General features: G+C 34.8%; 1 long non-coding RNA gene across 1 annotated transcript in view; it reads right to left on the bottom strand.

Annotated features, from left to right (window-relative positions):
- Positions 1-24,573, bottom strand: part of LOC128140226 (uncharacterized) — a 31,364-nt gene extending 6,791 nt beyond the window's left edge. Inside the window, exon 1 of the long non-coding RNA XR_008234654.1 lies at positions 24,516-24,573. This is a non-coding gene — a long non-coding RNA (uncharacterized LOC128140226). The remainder of the gene's footprint in view (positions 1-24,515) is intronic.
- Between the last annotated feature and the right edge of the window lie 553 nt (positions 24,574-25,126).

Raw genomic sequence — 25,126 nt, 5'->3', positions numbered from 1 at the left:
ACAGGGCTGTGCGTGTCTGGGGAGTCTAGCTCGGACTCTGAGCTCTGTTTCTTAATATCATACAATACTTGCTCTTTGCAATTGTCCCTAGACTTTCAGAGGATATTTTCTAGTTCTAGATCATGTCTCAACCCTAAAGAATAGGCATCCTGTAGGAATAAAGGGGACTTTTGCTTATTCCTTGCAACTTCCAGCTAATTTATGACAGATTGGGAGACTCGGCAGGAGAATCATATGCATTATGGCTGCAACTGGTATCAGCCACAAGCTAAGCTGATATTTGTGAACAAGAAAAAGGAGTGAACCCCCTCATCTTTTACTTTTGACTTTTTGCATTAGCTCAACTGTAACTATCTAAAGCTGCCACAGTTTTAAACAGAAGCCAAGAGCAAAAAGAATAATATACATCTTGACTATTAAAAAAGTAATATATCAGACACTATTTTTTTTAACAAAAAATACAATCGTACATACTCAGAATAGGAAAGGTTTCTCTTTGGGAGAAGGTTGCACAAGTCTGAGATACAAGAAGATTTGGACAAAGATCAAAAGTAATAAATCTCAAGCTATTCTTATGGATAATATTTGAGAGTTGTGTACAATTTCCGCAATAATGTATAGAAACACTTGTTGTTGGACTAGAAAATTAAGAATCAGGATGCTAAACCCTATCTAGGTGTAGTTTGTGAGAAGAAATAGGAAAATCAGCAGATTTGATGGGAGTAATATTCTTCTGCCAGTGCCCCTTCAACAAGGTAGAGGCAGGGTAACAGAGGAGGGAGATTTCCTGGAACTGTGCCAAATAACAAGCTGTTAATTAATATTCAACCCAACATCCAAAAACTTTGTTGGTTTATATTGAAGACTGCTTAAATGAAAAATTAGTGCTCCTAATCAGTGCAACACAAGGAAGTCTCCTGTAAAGGTGATGTTTTATTCTGTGTATTCTCACACCACATGTCACATCAGACTATTGCTCTCACAGATTCTGCAGCTCCACAAGGCATTCCTTGTCACTTCCGATATTCTATGAAAAAGCCCTCTAGATTCTTCAGAATTATATCTATCAGTCTAAAATATTACTGGGGTAAGCGGGGAGGAAGCACATAAACATTTCCAAAACCTCTGTGGCAAAAGAGGAAGTGAAATAACTTACAGGAGAGAAAAAAGAAGTTTAAGTCATTCCGAAGTGACCTTGACCTACAGTTATTGTTTCTTTAGAAGTGGAAGGTTTTTTGTGTATGTGTTTTGGTTTGGTTCAAGGAGGTAAGAGTTAACTGCTGAAGTGAAGGAATGTGTGAAGTGGGCATAGTGCTGAAAGGTTGAAGTTTGGTTTCAAGCTTATCTGAAGGGTGAGGAGCAATTGAAGAGAGAATGTGCCAAGATCTAAGCAGATAGGGAAAATGCAGCCTCCCTCTTAGATTCCTTCCTTGCTTTCTGATTGTTGAATATCAACACTACCTATAGATTTTTGAAGGGTGAACCTGGAAAGAAGTCTACATTTAATTCTGTAGATAATCTTAAATTAAATATTTTCTAAACATAGAGAGCATATCCTAATCCATATATTTTTATATCATGACTTTAAATCATATGAAGTTATTCTTATTTGAGGATACTCCAAAAGAAACAGCATATTTTGTCAATTTATATTGGGTTTTTAGTTTTTGTTTCAAATTCATCAAATCATTTTGCATGTTTATAACTAACTCTATTCCAGAAAACATTTATAAATACATATAAATATACTACTCATGCTGTGGAAATAATGCTAAGTATAAGCTCAGTGTTTTGATGAATCTAGGCCTAAGAACAGAAATGACTGTAAACACTCTGAAAACATCTTAAGAGGAAATGTTGTAGTGTATGAAGTGCAAAAGCAACTAGCATGTTATTCTTGGAATGCAATTATAGAGATAACATTATTGATCTGCTTATTAAATTCCAGAATCGAGAACAAGATAATTAAATTGCAATTCTTGCTCTGCTTTCTCACTTGTTAGTTGAAGTTAGGCAACACTTTTATTCAGTAAGTCTGTCATGGTTTAACCCCAGCTGGCAACTAAGCACCACGCAGCCACTCACTCACTCCCCTTGGGTGGGATGGGGGAGAGAATCAGAAGGGTAAAAGTGAGAAAACTCATGGGCTGAGATAAAGACAGTTTAATAGGCAAAGCAAAAGCCACACACGCAAGCAAAGCAAAACAAGGAATCCATTCACCACTTCCCATGGGCAGGCAGGTGTTCAGCCATCTCCAGGAAAGCAGGGCTCCATCACATGTAACGGTCACTTGGGAAGACAAACGCCATCACTCCAAACGTCCCCCCCTTCCTTCTTCTTTCCCCAGCTTTATATACTGAACATGACATCATATGGTCTGGAATACCCCTTGGGTCAGCTGGGGTCAGCTGTCCCGGCTGTGTCCCCTCCCAACTCCTTGTGCACCCCCAGCCTGCTCGCTGGTGGGGTGGGGTGAGGAGCAGAAAAGGCCTTGGCTCTGGGTAAGCACTGCTCAGCAGTAAGAAAACATCCCTGTGTTAACACTGTTTTCAGCACAAATGCAAAACATAGCCCAATACTAGCTACTATGAAGAGAATTAACTCTACCCCAGCCAAAACCAGCACAAAGTCTTAACTACTATCAAATATATTTATTTTTTCACTTAAAATTTGTTATTATATTTTATATTTACCTAGGTATCCCTGTACTGTATTTGTCTTTACTCTATGCTGATACACAAATACTTGGTCAACTCTCAGCTCATCACCACCACTGGGAAAGGATAGCAGTTGAATATATGCTGTAACCTTGTGGTTCCTGGTCCACTGCTTTAAGAGAAGAAATAAATTTTCATAAAGTGAGTTTTGAGTGCATCACCATTTGTGTGTATTGCACTAAAATGAGATGGAGGTAGAGAAGTTCACTTATACTTGGTAGCACTAAATAATTCCTTACTCATTTAAAATAAGATTTCAGTGGTTTAGAGATTATTTTTTAAACATCATAGGCCTAAAAACTATTATTTCTTATATTGCCTTTCTTTTATAAACTGGGCTTTCCTCCTAGCTGCGATATTGCATATGTTTAAAGCATATTTTTAAAACTTTTATCAAAAGGAAAAGTGAATAAATGTAGAATAATTTTCCCGTAGCTCTAGTAAGCAGCTGGCCAAAATTACTGTTACCAGATCCAATAAGCAGCTGACCGATAGTGCTATTACCAGACAAACGGGTAAAGAACATATCCCTGAACTGTGAAGATATTGAGAATCGGATTGTGGCCTATACACTACTAAAGATATATCTTACTCATCTGTTAACAGTTAGCTATATGTGCAGTTACATTTGTAAAAATCATGATCTTGTCTAGGTGATGTGTGATGCTCTTTTCCACTTGCTGTAATGAGGACATAATCAATATGAAGGTCAGCTGAGAAGAATGCATAGCAAGGGGGATACCCCAGCCTTTCTATCTTAATTCAAAGTTCACGTGTGATTTCCATGAAACTTGTAGTAAATACATAATATATTTCCAGATAGGAATTGGAGATAGTCCTCAGTATTTAATTACACAATATGCACCCATTACAGTCATTAGATATAGTCTTATAGAAATATACCATATATTTAGTACTTTAGACTTCAGGGTATGAAATATTTTCTTTAATAGGGACATACTGAAACAATGACTTGCATCAAAAGAAGGTAGGTTTTTTCCTAAATCCCCTCTCAAACAAGTAGATTTCCAGTAACACCCAAATATGGACTATAATCATGGTAAAGCTATTCTGTTGACTAAAAATGAGATTTACAATGGCATTGAGCACCTGCATCTCTTAGTAAAGACAGAGCGCCTCAGATATTCAACACCTCGATAGCATATTGTAATTTAGATAGATACAAAATGCAACACATTCCAGTAAACACAAGGCTGATTTGATCTCGTCTCTGTTCACTTTATTGATTTAGTTGGAATACTGCTGAGTTTACAGTGCTGCATACTAATTCCTGCCAGATTCTGCCTTCACTGCTAACACTGAGCATTATTTTACTCTCAGGGTAGTCCCATGGAGCTCAATGGGACACCACCATGTGAGGCAGAGGAGCAGAATGTGGTTCTGGTAGCAGACAGTTGTATACTGTTTCTTATAGTAATCATACTTTACTGTTCTAAAAAAAAAAAGGGGGAGAAAAAGAGGAGGTCTATGTAAATCCTTTATTTGCATTTCCACACACTGTAGAAACGTTTACACATTCAAGTTTTAATTTTGCAGTGATGAGTATTACCTGTTGGAACTGGTGAGAATCTTTCAAGGGCTTAAAGAATTATTACTATTTTAAAGGGAATATTTGCTTTTGCAAACAGGAATAATGTACATACAGACGTCTTTTCTGTGAGAGCCCCTTTTTCTTGGTGCTTTGAGTTTAAGGAAGGAGTTTTCTAACAATGCTACAAAATTTAAAAAAATCTTGAACTTCATGTGATATGCTGCTGAGAATAGATCCTGTGAGTCTTCCTTACTTCTTATGGAGTAACTACAGGGTGATGTAGCCCACACTGAACTGCTGTTCTTGTGTCTTTTATAATATCAAACCAGATAGTAGCATGAGAGCATCAACATAATTCTTATTAATTATACTTTCCTCGTTCTTCTGTGACTTTCATCATTATTTTTGTTGTTTTTTAATATAACTACCCTTGCACTTATGTCATAAAAAATTCTGCCTTTTTCTCTTTTTTAATATTTGTATTCAAGACAAACAACAGGAGGTTGAAATCAGGCCATTTAAAAGAAACATCTGCTGACATTTATTCATATGCTACATGTTCCACTTTCATCATTGAATGTAATGATAAACACACATTCCAGTCAATAATGGCAATTCCCAGCCAAGCTTTACAAATGGTCTCTTTAACACCTAAATTGACAGCTCGGGAGAATTTGAGATAGAAGCTAAATATGGTACATTTGGACACTATTTCCCTAAGCCTAGAATGACTGGAAGGCTTTAACAAGCACATACACTGTGGGTATATGGGTATAGACTTGACTAATACAGGTAAATATCTCATTAGACTTTTGTGTTTTGTAAAGAACTCCTGAGAAAAGAAATTTTTTTTGAGACATGACATTGTATTCTTCCTTGAAAAAGAAATCTAATTATATTTCCTTTATGCAGGAGAACTAACCTTAATGGAAGCTGAAATTTGAAATAAGTTTGCTTTTTAAAAGAGAAATGTTTTGTCTGCTTTGGCTTATTATTTCTTATATCAAGCTTGCTAATTGCTATTGCATTAAAATAATTTCTATAAATTTGCTTTTAAAGCACTATTGTCAAGAGCTGGGTGGATTCCTTTTTTAATTCATATGGTTTTGTGTAAGAATGTCTTAGGAGCTGCCATATTGCAAAACAGGGTCTCGTTTGAAAGCAGTGTTCCTCAGTTATGGGTAACCAAAGATGGCAAGTATAAAACTATGAGAGGTTTCATGATAGGAACAAACAGAAAATGTCTCATCACTTCGTATGCATATAAATATATTATTCAATAATGATCTCTTTTTACATTTCTATGTATATTCTTTTCCATTTTAGTTCAGATTGATTAACCTTCTTATAACTGAATCATAAACTGATTTTAAGTCAAGCAGAAAATCACAGCTTTTCCAAACTCCTTCATGTGTGAATAGTTTCTCCTTTCAAAACTCTTGTATAGTTCAAAACAGGTCATTCATTATTTAGCAAGAGGGGGGAAATTCTCCACACTCTAAAATAATGAATGTAAAAATAATTATAGGATCACAAAGTTATCTTGTATAGCATAATGAAAAGTGTTAGACAGAAGATAATGCTGTAACTCTTGGTTGAAAGAAATTATTTTTCTGAAATCCGTTCAGTTTTGTTTATCATGTTAGAATTGGTCCCATTTATCCTTATGAAGAACTGCAAATATTGAGGTTCATTCAGCCGTCTTTTGATCAACAGATAATTCCCTTGGAGTAGAGTAGCAGGAGTCACTGTTGGCAAAAGTTACACACTTCGTGTCTGTCTATGGACTCAGCTCTGCAGATTTGTGGTCTTGGATGTAGGAGCCAGTTGATCTACCTTTGCCCTAAATGTATGTTCTTAGCTACCATTATCTGTGTTTACATTTCCTTTACTTTTTACTAACACAAAATGATTACTTGAAGCCTAAAGCAATATTAACAGTCTATGCCTTTTAGCATGAAAATCAATGAATTCAGTATCTGATAGTGTTTGCAGCACTACAACATAAATACACAAAAAAATTCATGGACATGTTCAGTGCAAAGGTAATAACATATCCTGGGATGAGTTTTCACAGGCCAGTGTAGAAAAACTGTTACAAATAAAGTATTAAAATCCCAATCATAATCTTTCTGTTGTTATTTAAGTGTCTTTAAATTATGCCACTGGACTGGAGGTTTGAGGATTTTTTTCTTTTTGTTGAGATGTTGTTGTGCAAAATAAGTTTGTTACTTTTATTAATCTGAATGAATCTTTACCTTGAAACAAAACAAAATTACAATAGGACTTTTGACTTCTAAATTAATGGAATAGACAAATTCAGTAAAACTAGTTCAGTATCATTTAAATCTGCAGGACTGCATGTTGTATTGAAATACAAATCTGTATACCACTGCAAAACAAATCCAAACCTTGTACCAGCTACAGCAATAGAAATAATGTGCTAATATTGTGTAAAAGTTAAATGATCTGCAAGTAGACCAGTAGGCAGTCTGTGCATGAATCCATTTAAAGCTGGAATCTTTGATAAAGTTTGGGAAGGAATACCAGCTATTAAACATAAAACTGTGTGCATTTCCTAAGTATTTCCTACCCAATTGCACATGGTGCAAAAGGCAACTGTAGCCACAGGTTTTGCAATCATCTAATTGTGGTTAGAAACAAGCTACAATATGGCCTATAAGAAGATGGATCCTTTTGATTCTGTTAAATGATGAAAGTCTCCACTAAAGTATCCAACCAAGTCATCTGGACTTTATATTTATGAGGAGTTACCCCCAGATACATCAGAACAAATTCCATATCTCAGTGTTCTCTATTAGAAAATGGTTGCTGTTCCTTAGTTTTCTATATTAGCAATCATTTCTCTTCTTCACAAAATGTAGTATTAGTATATGTACCCAATTATCATGAATATTTAACTAGTTATGTAACGATTGCTACAGTAAAGCAAGCAGTTCCAGAATCAGGATTCAGGCACCATCATTCTACGACAAAAAGATAAACTTTGACAGCATCCATTTCTCCATACATGGAGAAAAAGAGTAAAGACATAACAATAATATTTGTTTGTTTACTAAAAAGGAACTAAGATTGTAATATAGTAACCATGAAAACCATAAATATTAGACTTTATATTACTGGAAATGTTGTCTTGCTTTCATAGGAGTGGTCTAGACCACATGTACAGAGACAAAATCTTATTCATGTTGCAAGGAAGTCTTCTAAATCAAATTCAGAGATGACTTCTGAATGAGTAGCTGCTTTGTTGAAAGCTGATCTTTACTGATCCATGGTAAAAACAGAATAAAAAAAAGAATCAAACAAGATTTCTAGAAAGACAGAAAACATTAACTGTTGGGCCTTTTCCTTGGTCTTCGCACTGTCCAAGTTAGAAGGTTTAAATCCAAATAAGTGTTTCAATGTTTTAACGAAATCTCGAAGCTTTGCTAGAAGCTTCCAACATCTGGCTTGTCATTGAGAATCCAAGCAAAAGGATGTGACGGCCTTTCTAACTTAGAAAATGTCTGCTCTTTACATCATGTATGTTCCTCCAAAACATGCTTGTGAAAGCTCTGTGCTGATCAAATTGTGTGTTCTAGACTAGAATAACTCAACTCTCTTCAGTTGAAAGATGTTCTGGTTAAAATCCAGGGACCCTCTTTTAGTTCCCCAGTGTTCAGAACTGGTAAGCGAACATTTATATAGAAGCAGCCCGATCATTTTGCAAAATCATAATTTTATTCTTATATTTAAAAAACATTTTATTTAGGCTCTGAAAACAATTGAGAACTGGCTGCTACTTTGCCAACGTATGGCCACTAACATACCCAGAAACAACAGAGGACTGTTTATTTGTGCATTTTGCTTGGGTTTTTGCAGTTATTTCAAGGACTTTCAGAAGTTCTCAGGACCACTGCTGCCCACTTGGCTAAGATTGCTCTGATGTCAAGAAAATATTGAACATTAATGAACTGTCAATGAGCTCACAGTGCTACCTCTGCTTGACACAGAACACAGTGCCTATGTGAGGGCAAGACAGGGACAGAAATCTGCACAATTGTCACTGTTTATTCATTTCAGAGACTATTCTCCACATACAATTTTTCTTTTTAAACCCATTTCAATGGTAGATGACATAAACCTGCAGGTTAGCCAAAGCTGTAGTCATTTATGGGTGAGTTTCCCCTCTTCTGGCTTTTTTTTTTAAGATAGAAAGGAAACATATGGACCCAAGTTTTTAAATGCTGTTATTAGGCCAATATATAAGCACAGTTGTAATTATGTGGGTTCTTCTCTGAAGAAAACCCCACAAACAAATACTAAAATTCAGGTAAATTAACTTTGATTACCATGTTAATAAAAATGCTTATATTAAACACATAAAGATTTCTCTGCCTTAATAACAAAAAAAAAAAAAAGAAAGAACAAATTCTGCCAATGAATGTTTCATGACTTCTAAATGGATACATTTTCCAGTGTGCACTAGAAAGTTAATATGTTCTCAGAAGATTTCTTTAATTTAGTTGTTGCTAATTTATTCACACTAATACAGGAAAAAAATACTGCAAAATTTTTCATAACAAAAAACTGTGCATATCTCTGTGTTTTAGCTGGCATGTGGTTCTACACAGATGGTTTGGGGCTTTCTTTGCTGCAAAACAGATGGGCCTCCACTGTCCCTTACCAATCAAAAGAGAACTTGAAAATATAGGAATATCTTTACTTCCATTGTGTCCTGTAATTCAAGAAATTAAATGCCTAAATATATAAATATGACTTCCTGTGTAAAATGATGGAATATCATATGTTTAATTTAAACTATTTGTCTATATTTAATGTGAAAACTGTTGGGTGGTAGTGGTTTTCTTCCAAACAATAACTAAATATTACAAAAAGTATTGACTAGAATGAGAGCTATTGCTGTTAATCTTAGCTGTGTGATATTGTTGTATTTGTACTTTGCTGATACTGTTTAAATTTATTTTAGATGTGATACGATGTCATTCAAAATAATTACCAACTTAAGAGAGCAGCTTGTTGACAGATCATCTTTTATTATTTTGTTCACATACTGCACTGTATGACAGTAGCACAGACATTTATAGCGTGAATATCAACTAACTTTGTTTTGTTCTATCAGCATTTGCAATGGGAAGAAGAGTGTATTTAGGGCATTTTTTTCCTATTAACACACCATTTCCTGCCTCATTTTGGAGAACTGAGATGAGGCATCAAAAAATACTCCTGTAGCTATAATTAAAACTCCCAGAGAATAGAGAGGGAATTAGTCTGAGGGACTGATTCACCTTGAAATCCAAACACTGCCAGTGCCAGAGGAATATATTTACTGATCATAGTATTACAAATGATGCAGACCACGTGAGTTTGGGCCTGAGTCTTCAATACAGCTGCCACTTATCCCACAATTCCTGCCACCATTGCAGTGTTTATCAATTTTTGGCTAAATGTTCTGAGGAAATACTCACTGAAAAATGCTTTGTGATAAACCTTGTAATATGTTTTACACCATACCTCAAAACTTCCACAAAACTATATGAGGCTGCACATAGGCTCAGAAATCTTCTCACTTAGATGTGGCTGCAGTGGTCAGCTGAAATGCATAGAGACTATAATGTTAAAATATATTATATCAGTTTAATAAAATCCTATTCCCTTACATTTTAGCATATGGCCATACAATGCTTTTGAGCACATTGGACATTCACTTTTAATGATGTTATGTCATCTCAGTGATAGGCAGAGAAAAGTTCCCAAGTTATATACTTGGAAACATTCTTAGGTGACTTTTCTTTTAGAAAATGAAGATAGTCATTTCAGAGCATTAAATTAAGGTAATATATCTATTATAATGGTCCATGAATTATAACAGCGTACCATTTTTATGTGTGCCTTGAAAATTACAAACCTAGTGCCACTTAACTTCATTAATGATGTACATTTTTATGATCTAGTAGCCTTGTGTGGGAAGGAGTCACATCTTGCTGTGTCTAACTTAAAGGAAAAAGGGACAAGTCATCCAACTCATTTTAAAGTATGCTGATTTTGTTGAATGCATGGAACACTAAGCAACAGAACATCTTTTCTTTTCCTCTCCAATCTTCATTAATATTTATAGTTTAACTTTTATTTGGTACATATTGTGAAGAATATATTTTAACAGCAGACTTAGAGCTGGCTGCAATACACCATCTTCTCTTGTGTAGGTGCAGAAAAACTTCTAATTGCAGGTGATAGTTGTTCTTTTTATGTCAATCTGCTGGAGTTATTTTTTTAATTATCATTTAAAAGGGGAAAAGGAACAAATTAAATAGTCGTATCACAATGTCAGAATAGCTCTTTGAGATCCTATACATATTAACATTTTTTAAGCAATTATACCCATGAAGCTATAAAAATTCATTTGGTCATGCCAGGCATTCAGATTCAGGAATGATGTACTCCAGTTCATGGCTGAGGGTAAGAGGTATTTTGATACAGAGGAAATGCAAATTGCTATGGATCTTACAGTCCACCCTTCAAGTGAACTCTACAGTGACACTGAGAATAGTCTTGAGACTCTTTCCATAGCGTTTGTGAACGCAAACATTGTATTCAGGATGAATGTAGTAGACTACATGAATGGAAAAGAACTGTAGAGTGGGACAAGCAGGAAGGATGAGGATCCCATAGGCAGCATCCCTACATCCCTACAGTCGTAAACCAGCAAGGTTATTATACGTGTAGTACGGTGTGCATCACTCTTGGATGGGACTTTATCATTCTTCAGCAACTTTTTCTGATGACTAGAGGAAGACCATTGATGGCTACCAAAAGGAATTTGTCTAGTCTTCCTTGCAGAAAAGCTAATCAAGAACAGGGATTTGAGGAAGGCTGGCGTCAAAGGCCACGTGGCTTGTGGAAATTTGGGGGATAAAGAAAAGGAACTGCCTTTTCTTGTCAACTCATTAGGTAAAAGCAACATATAGTCCATTTAACCTGTCCTACTTTTTAATATACATGTGCTAATAATCCCCTTGATACTAATTAGGAATGGTTTCATTCCTCAAAAGTAGATTTTTTTAAAGAAGTAGAAATGCTTAAACTGTGCTCACTGAATATGCAGTAATCAAATTCATGAAAGTCTTCATGCGGTACACAACGGTATTAATTATATACAAGTGAGTGGAACACAGCTGAACTACTGACTTTTTTAGGACTCGCCTTGACATTTGGGGTTTGATGCTTTTTAGACTAAAATTGTTTGGCTCAGTTCATAAGTTAGAAAGGTAGCATATTTTTTTCTCTAAATCACAGCAAGAAATGAAGAAATGTACTGAATATTTTAGAAAATAAGTAGAATTACTATAATTTTTTATACCAACCTTTAGGAATATATTTCAAATTACAAATGGCAGGGAAATTTCATATAAAAAAATTCAAATACAATTAAAGCAATTGTCATTTTCCCCCATTTGTACTTTATTTGCCTTTCATAAAACCCTGTAAAGAAACATTTTGTCAACTAATAATTTAAAAAATTTGACTTGTGATTCAAAGTGTTAAAACAAAGGATGTTTCTTCAGCACATGTAACACAAGAGGTTTTTGCAGCAGTTTCAGAACTCTTTCTTGGTAAGAAACCTTATCTAATCCTGTTTCATCCTTTAAAACTGCCTACACACTAATCTCAAGGGACAAATTTAATACTTTGCAACAAAGGGAATATAGCCCTTTCAGCTTGAATAGAGGAATTGTTAGGACACCACGTGAGGTATGAATAACATTATAATGCTGCCTTTTACTTGGCAAAGGAAAAAAAGTCTTCTCTTGCAACGAAAAGATTAGACCTTCTTCCTTGGGTTAAATTTTTTGACCCGTGCTATATCCCAAGACACCTATTTTACTGTTGTATTTGGGTCCTCTACCTCTTGTGAAGTAAACACTGAGCAAATATAAGTAAACAGTTTGTTTTAACTGAAGATAGAAAGGCACTATTTAATTGAGTTTTGATGATAGATGTGCTCCAAATGGTGCAAACATCTTTGACATGGTAAAATAATATTGTCTTATGGCATGTGTAACACTACATAAAGAATATTAGTTTAGCGCTTTCTGAGTTTACAGTGTTTAAGTGAGAAATGACAAAAGAAAGCCAAATGATCTAATGTGGAGAAGAACAAATAAAATTGGATAACTTAGTTCTTTAGTAATAAGGATAAATAGTAATTTTCCTTATCAATTTTTTAAGACTAGCATTTGAATTTGTACTCAAATAACCTTTTTCTTATCTTATTTTCACATCTTAGAGTTGTGTATAGTTATTTCTTTTTATAATCTTGTCCAATATGTTGCTTCTACATTTTAGATTGCTCCATCTTTTTCAAAAAATACATATTTGTGAACTTATAAGATATATTTGCTAAAGATAAGGCTTTTCTTATTATGATGTAGATATAATTTAACATTCTCTCTAATTTAACATTCTCTCTAATTTAAGGTACATATTCTCTTCATACACTATATAGAGTTTGTACCTAATATGCTGTATTAATTGTAAATATATTATTGCAGTTATACTTGGTTATGATAAAACATAGGATAATGTAGTAAATAGAGCTGTAAACTATTTTTTTTTCCCACATGCAATACTCTAGCAATGGAGTTTTGGAGAAATAGCAACGGGATTGCCAAGTGGGTCTGTCTCTTTGCTATACTGAAATAATAATTAGTCCTCTCTTCTTGTTTCCTCTTGTCAAGAAAGAATTCCATGAACTAATATGTGGTCAATGGCGAATGTTATTTGTTGCTGGTGAGAAGATAGGATATTAAACTCTGAGATCGCATGTAACTGGACTTAAAAATAAAGCTAATATTCTCTTCCCATTTGCCATAACATTAGATTTTTTTATCTCTTATTATTAAAGCAATGGAACAATTTCCTTAAAAACAATTTGAAATCAAATGCCAATCCTAAACTCATCATTAAGGGTATCCAGTTCCTACAGGTTTCACCTGGATGGTCTGGATTGTCTTGCCACCATGTTGCCAAAACAAATTGTATTTTTCCAGTTCTTTTGATTCAGTTTACATTTAAAAGCAGAAGAAAAACTTCAAGATGATTATTTTTTTCTTTACATTGCATTGCAGTAAATTAAAACCTGTGGATATACATAAAAATCTTTCTTATCGGTTGCATTTAAACAAATATTTTCCATAAGACAGAATGTCCTGCTGAGAATTTATCTCACTGTCTTCAATGCTTCACGTGGACATGAGCTGCAAACCCACTCTTGCTGGGATGTATAACAATGAACAAGACACTTAAACTCTTTGTATCCTAATGTTTCCCATTAAAGACACTCATTTCGTACCCAAGGATAAGAAGCCCTACATAAACACAATGTTGTTTTCTTTAAAACAGAACATGAACTCTGGTGGTACTGGGTGTTCAGTTTGCTTATATATCTTAAGCACTGCCTTCTCTATAAAGATTCATCTGTTTTCTGTTTAAGACAACTTATTCTTGACTGGGCCAAGAATTGTGATCAATTGGGAAGCCAGCCTGGTTTCACTTCTTTTAAAGATAAAAGGTCCAGTAAAAATGAACAGGTCTGATTATTTCCTGCCTTGCTGCTTGTGGAGTTGTCATATTCCTATAGAGTGTATAAAAAATGCTACCGTTCTGATTTGTTGCATTTTGTACACACTTTATCCTTACCTAGTGGATTTTTTAAAACAAAAACAGAACCACGGTTGTTACAGATAGAGTAATATGGTCTCATTTATTTCAAAGCAATTACGTGCATACTAAGCCATGTTAAAAGTGTACTCAGCTTAATTAACCAAAAAAGAGGGAAACACACAAGTACTGACTACAGTCTTTTGTACCAACAAGTGCAAAATACCCTACCATATCAGATTCAAGCCCTAGAAGTCCCAGTCTAAAGCTGGGGAACTACACCTCACTACAGCAATTTCCAGCCTATGGTGACAGAAGAAAATTACTAAAACTTAAACACATTAAATTGTCTCTATTTTCAATGTAAATCACCTATATATCTGCACTTCCCATAAAAAAGGGTAATGTTTAAGACTTTTCACTGTTAATTGAGGTGCTTCTTGCTACTGAATAAACAAGGGGATTTTAAATGTAAAGTGGTAGTCTCCTTTATTTTGCTGATTACTGTCAGTAACATTGAGTATTCCAAAATTTTTGTCACAGAATAGTGCAAAGCCTACATGTAAAATGAATGGTCATCACACTTTTCTTTGTACTTACACAGCTGCATGGACAGCAGTTACAATATTTCTGTCATGATTTTCAAAAACAGACCGAAGCTGAGGTGTTTGCTAAAGATTTGTCTCTTCTCTAGAAGTTTATGGACTATCTCACACCAAATTATATGTGAAAGGACTGAGTCCCTTTATATAGCACTATAACTTTTTTCTGGGAGATGATTATAAGTTATTCTCTGTCAAACATGTTCATAAAGCATTCTTATGTTGTGAACCTTGGTGACATAAAGAAAGTGAATTTGGTTAAATTGGGAGTACCAAGAGCTGGTGGGCAGTCTACATGGCTGGAACGTTATAATCACAGATGTCCAGATGGATTAGAAAAAGGTCTCTAAAGATGTCACTTTATATTAGGCACCATCCACAGACAACAGTTTTGATTAATAACATATATATGTATTCAGGCTTATTCCACAAAGCTGGGATAAATTATGAGGGAGGCTGACTTGAAGGAGAATAACTTTGGCTAATATTTATTATTTGTGCTGACAAATCTATGTTGGTTTATGAATTATCAATAAGAAAGCAAATGGAAAATAAATGGAAGTAAATGCAATTAATGTAAATTATAAGTCAAAAGGTGAAAAAATGTATGAAAGCAGCTGAAGGTATGGAAGATTCCATACCCAATATGGCTTCCTTCAATATGAGGATTAAACAAACACTAGTAAAAAAATAAACTATAGTAATACTGCAAATGTACTACTAGATATTGCTGATTAAAATAGTAAGACCACGGAAAATATTTAAATTAATATTTCTAATGTTTGGAAAGAAACTAGCTGACACATTTTTTTCATAAAGCAATGATGGAGTATTTCTAGTCTGCTGTGCTAGAAATTCACACAAGCAAAAACCTTCAAGGGATAGTATTTGTTTATCAGTGTATACAAATGATTTCCATCGTCTGAGCACATAGCCTCTTACTAAAGCTTACTTTCGACAGAATGGAAATTCAGGAACTGTAGGACTGTTACAACAGTGTGGCAAGAAGAAGTGAAGTAACCCAGACTATAATAGACCACTAACATTTTAATATAAAGAAAGCTTGTGAAAAAGCTCATAGCAAATTCAGTTGTCAAAGAATTAAGATATAATAATTCCAGTCAGCATGAGTCTACAGAAAATACGTGTTTTCAGATAAAAGTAATTTCATTTTTTGATGAGATTTCAAGTTTCATTGTTAGCAGTAATTGTATAAGCATAAGAGACTCCAGATTTGGTTAGATATTAACGAACTGGCCAGCTGACAGATTCAAAAAATGGACGTCAATGGAAAATAATTGTCAAATGGAGCATTTCTAGTGTGCTTCCTTGGGGACTGGAACAAGTCCCAGATCTTTTCATCAGAGATATTTAAGTAATATATCACCTCAATAAAATTTCCAGGTGAAACAAAACTTGGTAGAGTGATAAATAAAGTCAGAGTAATTTGATCCTTTTAGAGGGAAATATAAGGCAGAAAGGGACCACCATGGTCCTCTTCTCTGAACTTTAATGTAGATAGTAACTGCTTTCTCTGAATCTACGTATTTGAACCAAAAGTCTCTCTCAGAAAAATAGCCAAGCATGTGTATGAAGATGCTCCAAATAATCCACTGCACTGCAAAACCCACTGCTATCCTGAGCAAATTGTTCCAGTAGTTACTTATTCTAATTATTTAAATAATTATATCTAAAAAATAATGGGTGCTTTACCTTGAGTCTGAATTTGCCTGGCTTCAGCATGCAACTATGGTCTTGCAGTTATGGTAATGCAGTTTTCAGTGAGCTGACCAGACTTGGGGGTACTTCTCTCTCCCTTTAGCAATACACAGTTCAGGTTATTACTTCCCTACATCGCATAACCTCATGTTAGATGGGATGAGTCTGGGCCTACCTCTCAGGCCCAAAGTTTACCTGAGACTCAGAGTAAGTAATTATCATGGTTAGAAACATGGTAGCTCAGTCATGTTTCTACCGAGATGGGAAAAGACCTGCCCTTTAGTACGATAAGGGCAGCAGAACTTTTCCAAGCACATACTGCTGATCTATGCTGATCTATTTTGGAAAATGACAGTAGGTTTCATGCATCTAATTATCTTTACTTCAGTGTCTGTGCAGAGATACCAGAAATGAAAGCACACGTAAATATACCTGTGCAAATAACAATAGAAATCAAAAGGGGGCATGAAGAACTGTGATCAAACAAACAAAACCCATTAAAAAACAGATAGAGAACTCTTAAGGTTCTGCTTCATGGGAAGCAGATTCCATTCTTTGAAATGTTCAGGGAGATATTGTTAGGCTAGCTAGGGGCACTTTTTTGGTAATTAAGTTTCTAAGCATTAGCTGGTCTTGTTTGATAATGATGATTTTTCACATTAAAAACTGGTTTAGAGAGATTGAGGATTTTCACCCGTTACTAATTTTTGAATGAAAGCAAGAGTATTTAGGTGTTTTCCAGATGGATCAAAATAAAATCAACTGAAACCAAATGTTGAAGAGTATTCACTAGTCACCTGCAAAGAAAAGTGCTGCATTTATGTCTATAACTCTTAATATTTCTCATTAGTTTCCATCCTCAACCCCCCCTGCAAATGTTATTGGAGAATCGCTGGAGCCCATCAGACATGCAGTTGGTATGGATTTCACAAGAAGCTGAGCTCTAAACGCACATGCTTTCACTACTAGGCAAAAAGAGCTAAGTACAAAACAAGACACATTCCGTTCTGGCACATGCTGTCTATGCTTAGGTTCTTGACCAAAACAAAAGATTTATTTTAATCTTTTTGAGAGTTGCAATATCTCAGCTTTCTTAAATGTCATTACGGTTTAAAACTCATCAAGGGAACATTCAGCATCTCAGAGAAAGTTGCAGCTCAGCACATGGCTAAGAACTTTGAATATAAACTAATTTTTATACAGCATTCAAATAATATAATGTCGTGGTTAAACCACGACATATAAAAACAATGATAATCTGACTTTATAAGCATGCGGACCCTCTTTGTAGAACCAGACCTGGCACAAACAACTTTTACATTACTCTTCTATTCTTTATTATTTGCATAGTCACAAAATCTATAACCCAAGATCCCTGTTCCTTATATGAAAATAATTTAAATAAGATTATTCAATTAGGTATAAATTAGCTGCCAACATTTTAATAAAAGATAAACCATTGGATGGTAGGAAACTGAATAGGCACCTGAATCTATAGTTTATTGAAGTAACAAGCCAGCTTCTTCTATGACTACAAAGGGGAATGATGCAGTTCAGTTTTCTTCAATATCTAATTCACTCAAGATGAGAAATTGAGAGGTAAAGAAATTTTTTATGAAAGGCTGAGATCTATGTATTCTAAAATCTTTAAAGAAAAGCTCTCAATTAATTTCACTAACCGTGAATAATTCTTATTTTGTTAAATAAACCAGTTCAGAAGATTCTCAAGGCAAGAAGTAAGCAATTGCCTATGATAGCAGACTGTCAGGGAACACAATGGTGACTACTTTGCTTACTTCGCTTTTACTAGGAGGCTGTTTATTTACACACAAATGATGCTTTCCTGAATAGTTTTCTTTTTTATGCAACACAGCTAATAGTTTTGCTTAAGCAACAAATTTTACCTTCCTAATTTTTGCATTGAACAGTTTTCAAATTTTTGTACAAAATTAACTTCACTCAAATCCAGACTAAAAGATAATCACTAAGTTAGTCACTTTTCTAAGAAATAATGTAAAAATTAAGAACTTGAATAAATATATGTAGGGCAATCTTTAATTTACACAATTAAATTGTGCATTTTCTCTTCTAGCAATAAGAAATACCATATCCAATTACAATACCACATTCTGGTTACGTTACAAATTACAAAGAATTTATAAAGAATAAAGTTTAACCAATAAATTCAAGCCAGTTTAACCTAGAGAAAATCGCTACAAGAACAGCAACAAAGAAGATTAAAAGGTATTTTAAATTATTAATTCAAACATATTTGTATTTCCTTCAGATCTTTAGAAATATTTTTATTAAGAAGTGAGGGATTTATAAAGCCTTATATGAGATTTTTAAAGTCACCAATTATTTACTAAATTAAAATAGTAATTGTCTGATTATCAGGTGCACTAGTACAAGACAAGTTATAGCAGACTAGTTAAACTAAAATAGTAGCAAAAGGGTAAATGAAAGGCAAATGAAACTTTGCTTGTGTTCTCAGTCAGCTCTGCTTATTTTGTAATACAAGTTTCTACTATTTTTTCCTGTTGTCAGCACTGAAGAGAACATGTAGCCACAGAAAAATAAGTTGAATTCTGTTCCAGCTTGCACTTCATCAGCAAAATGGTTTACTAACATCCTATTTCTCAAAGAAGACTTGTATCTTCATAGGGATCCATAAGGCAGATGTCCTTGCAAACTCTGAATGTGTATCTTAGGGTAGTATCTTTATTTTCTATTGCTATGCATGCTGCTACCAGACTTTGATTTCGAAAGCAGAATTTACAATTCTGACTTTTCAAATGGGAGAGAAAAATGAACAGATTTAATCTTGAAAACATGAAGAAATAATATGAAACTTCCCAATAAGAGTTATAGGTAGCTATTTTCCAAGGTGGGACTAAGTGATGGCATTTTAAAATTTGCATAGCACCTGTAATATATCAGTCTGTCCGAGCACCTCCTCCAAAGCAGATAACCATTCTTCTGTTTTTTCCACCTCTACTCCAGCTGCGAGAACCTGCATCCTTTTCATCAACAACTAAACTTTTATCTTCACAAATGACCTGAATATCCTTGTAGCAAAATGGAGCTTTAGGAAGCTTGTAAAAGAAAAAGAAAATCCTGCTGGGTTATAAGGTTGGTTATTCCCTGTCAAGCCTGAGTGGATTCCGTAGAGAATACAAATCAAACCTCCAAGTGAAAGTGATGGACTGAAGGATTTGGGGCTTCCCTGCAATCTGCAGTACTTATGAACCTTGTTTATTTTGCATATCTGAACTTTACAGTTGTTGTCTTGTGGAAATACCCATTAGCTACTTTGTGTGCAGCTAATGTCAGGAAAACTGTCAATTCCTTAATGAAAAAATAGAAGAATAACTCCTTGAAGTAGAACTGTTTCAACTTTTTATAGAAGACATCTCAGAACTGAACCCTAACAGTTTTCCTATGAAAATTCACTGCTAGTGTATAACTATTCTACATTTAAACTCCACAGTTGATTATGAGGAAATATACTCAGCTGTTTTAAAACTTCTGGCTTGAGTAAATTATTAGTCTATACAATTACTTTGCTTAGTGTAGTCACTTCAAGGAAAATTAAATTGCCAGTTCAATATTTGAAATCTAATAAATAATATATTTTCCTACTATATATTTAAAAGCAAGCAACATTGTATCTCCAAGCATTTGTAAAATGCATCAAACAGAAATTTCCTAATAAGAAGGATATTTCATAATCAGGAATGCAATAATATGTATATCACAAATGAATTGCTTACTCCTCTGCTTTTATATAAATTACTTGAAAATTGTGGTTTAGAACTTTTTTTGGCAATTTTTAAATAAACAAGGTGGGAAATTGTTCCTCTGAGGCTTCATTAAGGCTTTATAAATGCTTACAACAATTAGGATAGATAAATCAATATATTTACATTGCTTCATTCAATGGTTCATCATGCTTTACCATATAAACAATGAAATACAATTAATAAATTGTTAGATCATTTTACTTGTTTTATTTGAAAATGTTTCAGCATATTTTAACATTTTTTGAAATAGCAAAATAGTCTAATGTATAACATTAATAAGCGGTGATAGACTTTACTATAAATATTGCCTCTGTTGCCAAGTAAAGTTAGATATAAAGCAGAACATTGCAAACATCCGTTCACTCATTCTATTGGTAATGAAAACATGGATCTTTTGTATTATTATTTATGTAAGTTTTTGCTGTGGCTACATGTTCTATTAAAATACCTATAAAGCAACATTAAAATAGTAATGGCCCCGTCTGGAGTGTGTTTTTTTAATGCCAGCAGATTGTTGGTGCTAGGGTTTTTCCAACATTTTTAGAGCTGCTAAAGTACACCCCTAAAGCTTCACTACACTGTTATTTTACAGGTAGAAATTCTTAGTAAATGAAAGGTAAGCTGAAGTGTTGACCAGGCTGAAATGGCATTCAAAATTGCTCTCTATCCAGTGACTCACTCAGAATCTTTTGATACAAATAGAAATTCTCTCACTGATGTCAGCTTTCATTTAATTACACTTATTAAGGTGGCAGTTTCTCCAAACAGAAGGACTGATAAAAAGTATTGTGAAAGTAAGCTCAGGTGCTCCATTTCTATAGTGAGGCCTACAACCATTTGGTGAAAGCGTAGCACCAGTGAGATTTGTGTGAATCTCATCCTAGTATGTCAGCTTTAGACATGTTCCACTGGTTTAAATCTCTCAGAGCAGGTGCATAAGTAACAAGTTCATTGATCTTATTAAGTATGGTGTAGGCTCCAATTTATAAAACGGAGCTGCAGGTACAGAGGAAATTTATGGTCAGATTGTAGCACCTCTGCAATACAAATTCCTTTACTAGATGAAATTTGAACAGGAATTTCAGGAATACAGCTTTGGAATTAAATATCTAAATTCTTTTAATGTGTGCCACTAAAGGGAATTCATCATGAAGGAGAAAGCGTACATCTGTGAATTTAAAAAAAATGGGTGTAACAAAATGGTTAACCATAAGACAGCAACCAGGCTTTCTCTGCTTGTTCTCACTGCATTTCATTCATAGTGACTGTTGGCAGCACTCAGTGTGTGGGGTTTATATATGTATTTATAGATATATACATATTGCTTATATAGGAAGCATAGACACTTGAAAATAATTTCATTTCCTCAAATCATTCTACAGAGGCCAGCTTGTCCCCTTTAAAGCTGCAGCTCTTGAACTAGAGACATCAGAACTGGGTATGTCTCCAGATTTGTCCAAAGGTGCCTTATAAAAAAAGAGAGTGTAGTTTTCTAAGCAACTTAATTAAATTGAAAAAAATATCCTTCTGTTCTAGCTTTATCCAGACAATGCTACAAAGCTTACTGAGTTGGTCAAATCTGAAGCTCTGAGTGTAACACAACTCACTGTTTTAGAAGTAAAGCTCTTTGGCTCACATTAGTTTTGCAACTCGTGTTATCATAATATTATAAGAAATTGTAATAATATAAGAAAAAGAAGAATTGTTCTGAGCAGTTTAAGCCTTCTTAAGAACTGGATTATGAATGATTAAAATCAGAAGATTAAATTGACTATTGAACCTCTAAACTTCTCACACATCCTCATTTTAGATACTTCTGTGTCTGATGAACTAGACTGACAACAGAATGACACAAAAATCCAATTTAAGTGTCAGTCAATGCAATGCAATTAATTTGGTGTTAAGAGGGAACATTAGTATATTTTGTAGTAGAAGTTAGAACATTTTTGTAGCATCATGACACTTACTACATCTATCTCAATAACTACCACAGCTTTTATAAAGACAAATTCATGTTTAAAACCAAAACAAATCTGCAAACTGAAAAATGAATAGGTCTTTTTATACTAAATTGTCACCAACCAGATTGGATATTAGTGAAAAGAAAAAAAACTTTCCAGCAGCTTCTGTGAACTAGGAGGATCTATATATGTCTAAAACTATGTGTCTGATTCTGGCCACAGAAACTGGAGGCAATATCAGGAACAGTTAATATTTGACATAGAACCTGTGAAAATGAGATCAGAGCTGAACCCTGGTGATTTCAAGATGACTGAGGATGTCTTGTCATTTATAGTACCACAGCTGCATTTTGACAGAAATAAAAAATAAACCAAACTATAGCAGATACTTTAAGAGGAATAACCAAGGTGGTGGTGGGGAACAAATATGTTGTCTCCTGTTCCTTCTTTGTCACAGACTCCAACTACAAATACTAGCCCATGAGATGTTAGACAATGCATAAGAAAAATGTTGGACAGATGGACTGACAATGGCACCTACCAGCATACAGAAAACTCTAGCTAGAATACAGGTGTTCATGCTTAAACTTGCCAGGTAGTCAGGAAACATTTGGGGGAGGCAGTAATCATGCTGAACAGAGGAAGGGGAGAGGAAGAATGATCCTCTTCAGTGCTTCTCCCTTAGACTTCAGCCTCTGTAAATTAGCATGACAGATGTATGATCTGGGAATTTTTCCAGACTAATTTTTAAGAAATTAAAGCATTCAGCACTGGATACACTAGGAATGTTTTGGGTTTACTTTTTTTTTTTTTTTCTTTTTTTGGTCTGTCACAATGCCATGAATACTTACAGATCCATTCTGATCCCACCCTTGATTACTAGAGAACTTGGACAATTAAACCTGGTTACCAGGACTCAAAGAGCAAAACCTGCTTTTCTGATTTTTGTTCCACAAAGACCAAAATCTATTCCACAAGAAAGTGTTCAGATTGATATGTATAAATTAAAAATGTACAGGTGCAGATCTACCACTGGAATCTGGTGAAAGGGGACATGGCTGATTCAAGTGTTTGCAGCTCAGGGCCACAGCATAATTTTAGATAGTTGTTTTGCTAATGCACTCCAAGAAGCTGATATCCATGCACCCAAACAATTATAATCATAGAAAGAAACACACCCCCACACACTTTTATGTGAAGAGGACCACCACTAACAGATTTGGGTGAGCAGGTCACATGGCAGCACTGTTGATGCAGGTACTTAAACCTCTTTAAGACTCTAAAGAAAACTCCTTCATGCTATTTTTATTTGTATTACAGCAAACTTGGAAGTATCAAAAGAGATCAGAGTTCTTTTGCACTAGATGTTGTAAAAAATGGATGTCAAAGTCTAAATAGTCAATGAATATAAACAGTAATTATTTGCATTGTAATGTTGTCTATAGACCACAACCTTCAGGTGCCACAGAAACAGAGCAGAGACATGACCCTAGTTCAAAATAGATTGTAAACTAAGTGAAAGAATACAGTTAGCAAGCAAATGCAACAAACGAGAAACATTATCTCTGTTTTCCTGATGACAAACTAAGCTATGAAAAAATTAATAGCTAAATCTATATTGTGAAGGCTTTGAACAATTATTTTGCATAACTCCTTGAAGAAATAGGCTCACAAAACTGTATACCTGCAAGTGTGTGTTCCTGAGTAAAATGCCCCAGCTTCCTAAATACAAATAGGTGGGAGTATTGTCCTGGTTTCAGCTGGGATAGAGTTAACTGTCTTCCTAGTAGCTGGTACAGTGCTGTGTTTTGAGTTCAGTATGTGAAGAATATTGATAACACTGATGTTTTCAGTTGTTGCTCAGTAGTGTTTAGACTAATGTCAAGGATTTTTCAGCTTCTCATGCCCAGCCAGCGAGAAAGCTGGAGGGGCACAAGAAGTTGGCACAGGACACAGCCAGGGCACCTGACCCAAACTGGCCAATGGTGTATTCCATACCATGTGGCATCCCATTTAGTATAGGAACGGGGAAGTGGGGGCGGGGAATCGCCACTCGGGGACTGGCCGGGTGTCGGTCGGCGGGTGGTGAGCAATTGCACTGTGCATCATTTGTACATTCCAATCCTTTCATTATTACTGTTGTCATTTTATTAGTGTTATCATTATCATTATTAGTTTCTTCTTTTCTGTTCTATTAAACCGTTCTTATCTCAACCCACGGGTTTTGCTTCTTTTCCCGATTTTCTCCCCCATCCCACTGGGTGGGGGGGAGTGAGTGAGCGGCTGCATGGTGTTTAGTTGCTGGCTGGGGTTAAACCACGACAGTATGCACAACTACTTAAGTTCTGAAACTGCAAAGTGGTTAGAGCTGAAGTCTCAGAAAGATTTTCAAAGCAGGCTTTTTCCCATCTGTTTTACCTATAGGATTTAATTCATTTAATCAAATTGAGTCTCATGTGAAGGAATGGAAATAACTCACAATATACTTGGGAATCTTTTCACCTATTGTAGCTGCCTGAAAGGTAGAAATCTAATCTAACCAGCAGTCTAGGCTCCCTGTGTAGTTGAGAGAGATACAAATATTTCAGAGGGTGAGTCATCCATCTTAAAATAGGATGATTGACATTGTAGAATTGCTTTTCCTTCTCTTTTAATTACAGAGGGAACCCTGACCAGCTCAGAATAGATACATATCCTTACATTGAGTAATATTAGGTGAGATGAATAAGAAGACAATTTCATTACATGGCAATAATGAAGGCATGAGTGGAACACTATTTGCAGGGGTTTTTTATAAATTTATTGAAGGAAAAAATTCAGGCAGCAGGTTGAGATACAGAAGCATTCTCCATCCAGATGTAAGCTGCTATATCTGGTTTATTTATCCAAAAGCAGATTAAAAAGGGATTTGTTAAGAGTATAGGAATGTGTAAAATGAAAAAAAATAGGTGATTTGTTACTCTAACAAAACAAAATCCAACATGATTCAGTGTATGAAAAATGAAGAACTAGACAAGACATAAATACCACACTGGATGTGACAACACAACTGGAACAAAGCACTTCTTTATAACTTCAAATTAAATAAAG

This window comes from Harpia harpyja, chromosome 3 (genome assembly GCF_026419915.1).
Source record: "Harpia harpyja isolate bHarHar1 chromosome 3, bHarHar1 primary haplotype, whole genome shotgun sequence".
Lineage (NCBI taxonomy): Eukaryota > Metazoa > Chordata > Aves > Accipitriformes > Accipitridae > Harpia > Harpia harpyja.
This window is presented reverse-complemented; position numbering and strand designations above follow the sequence as displayed.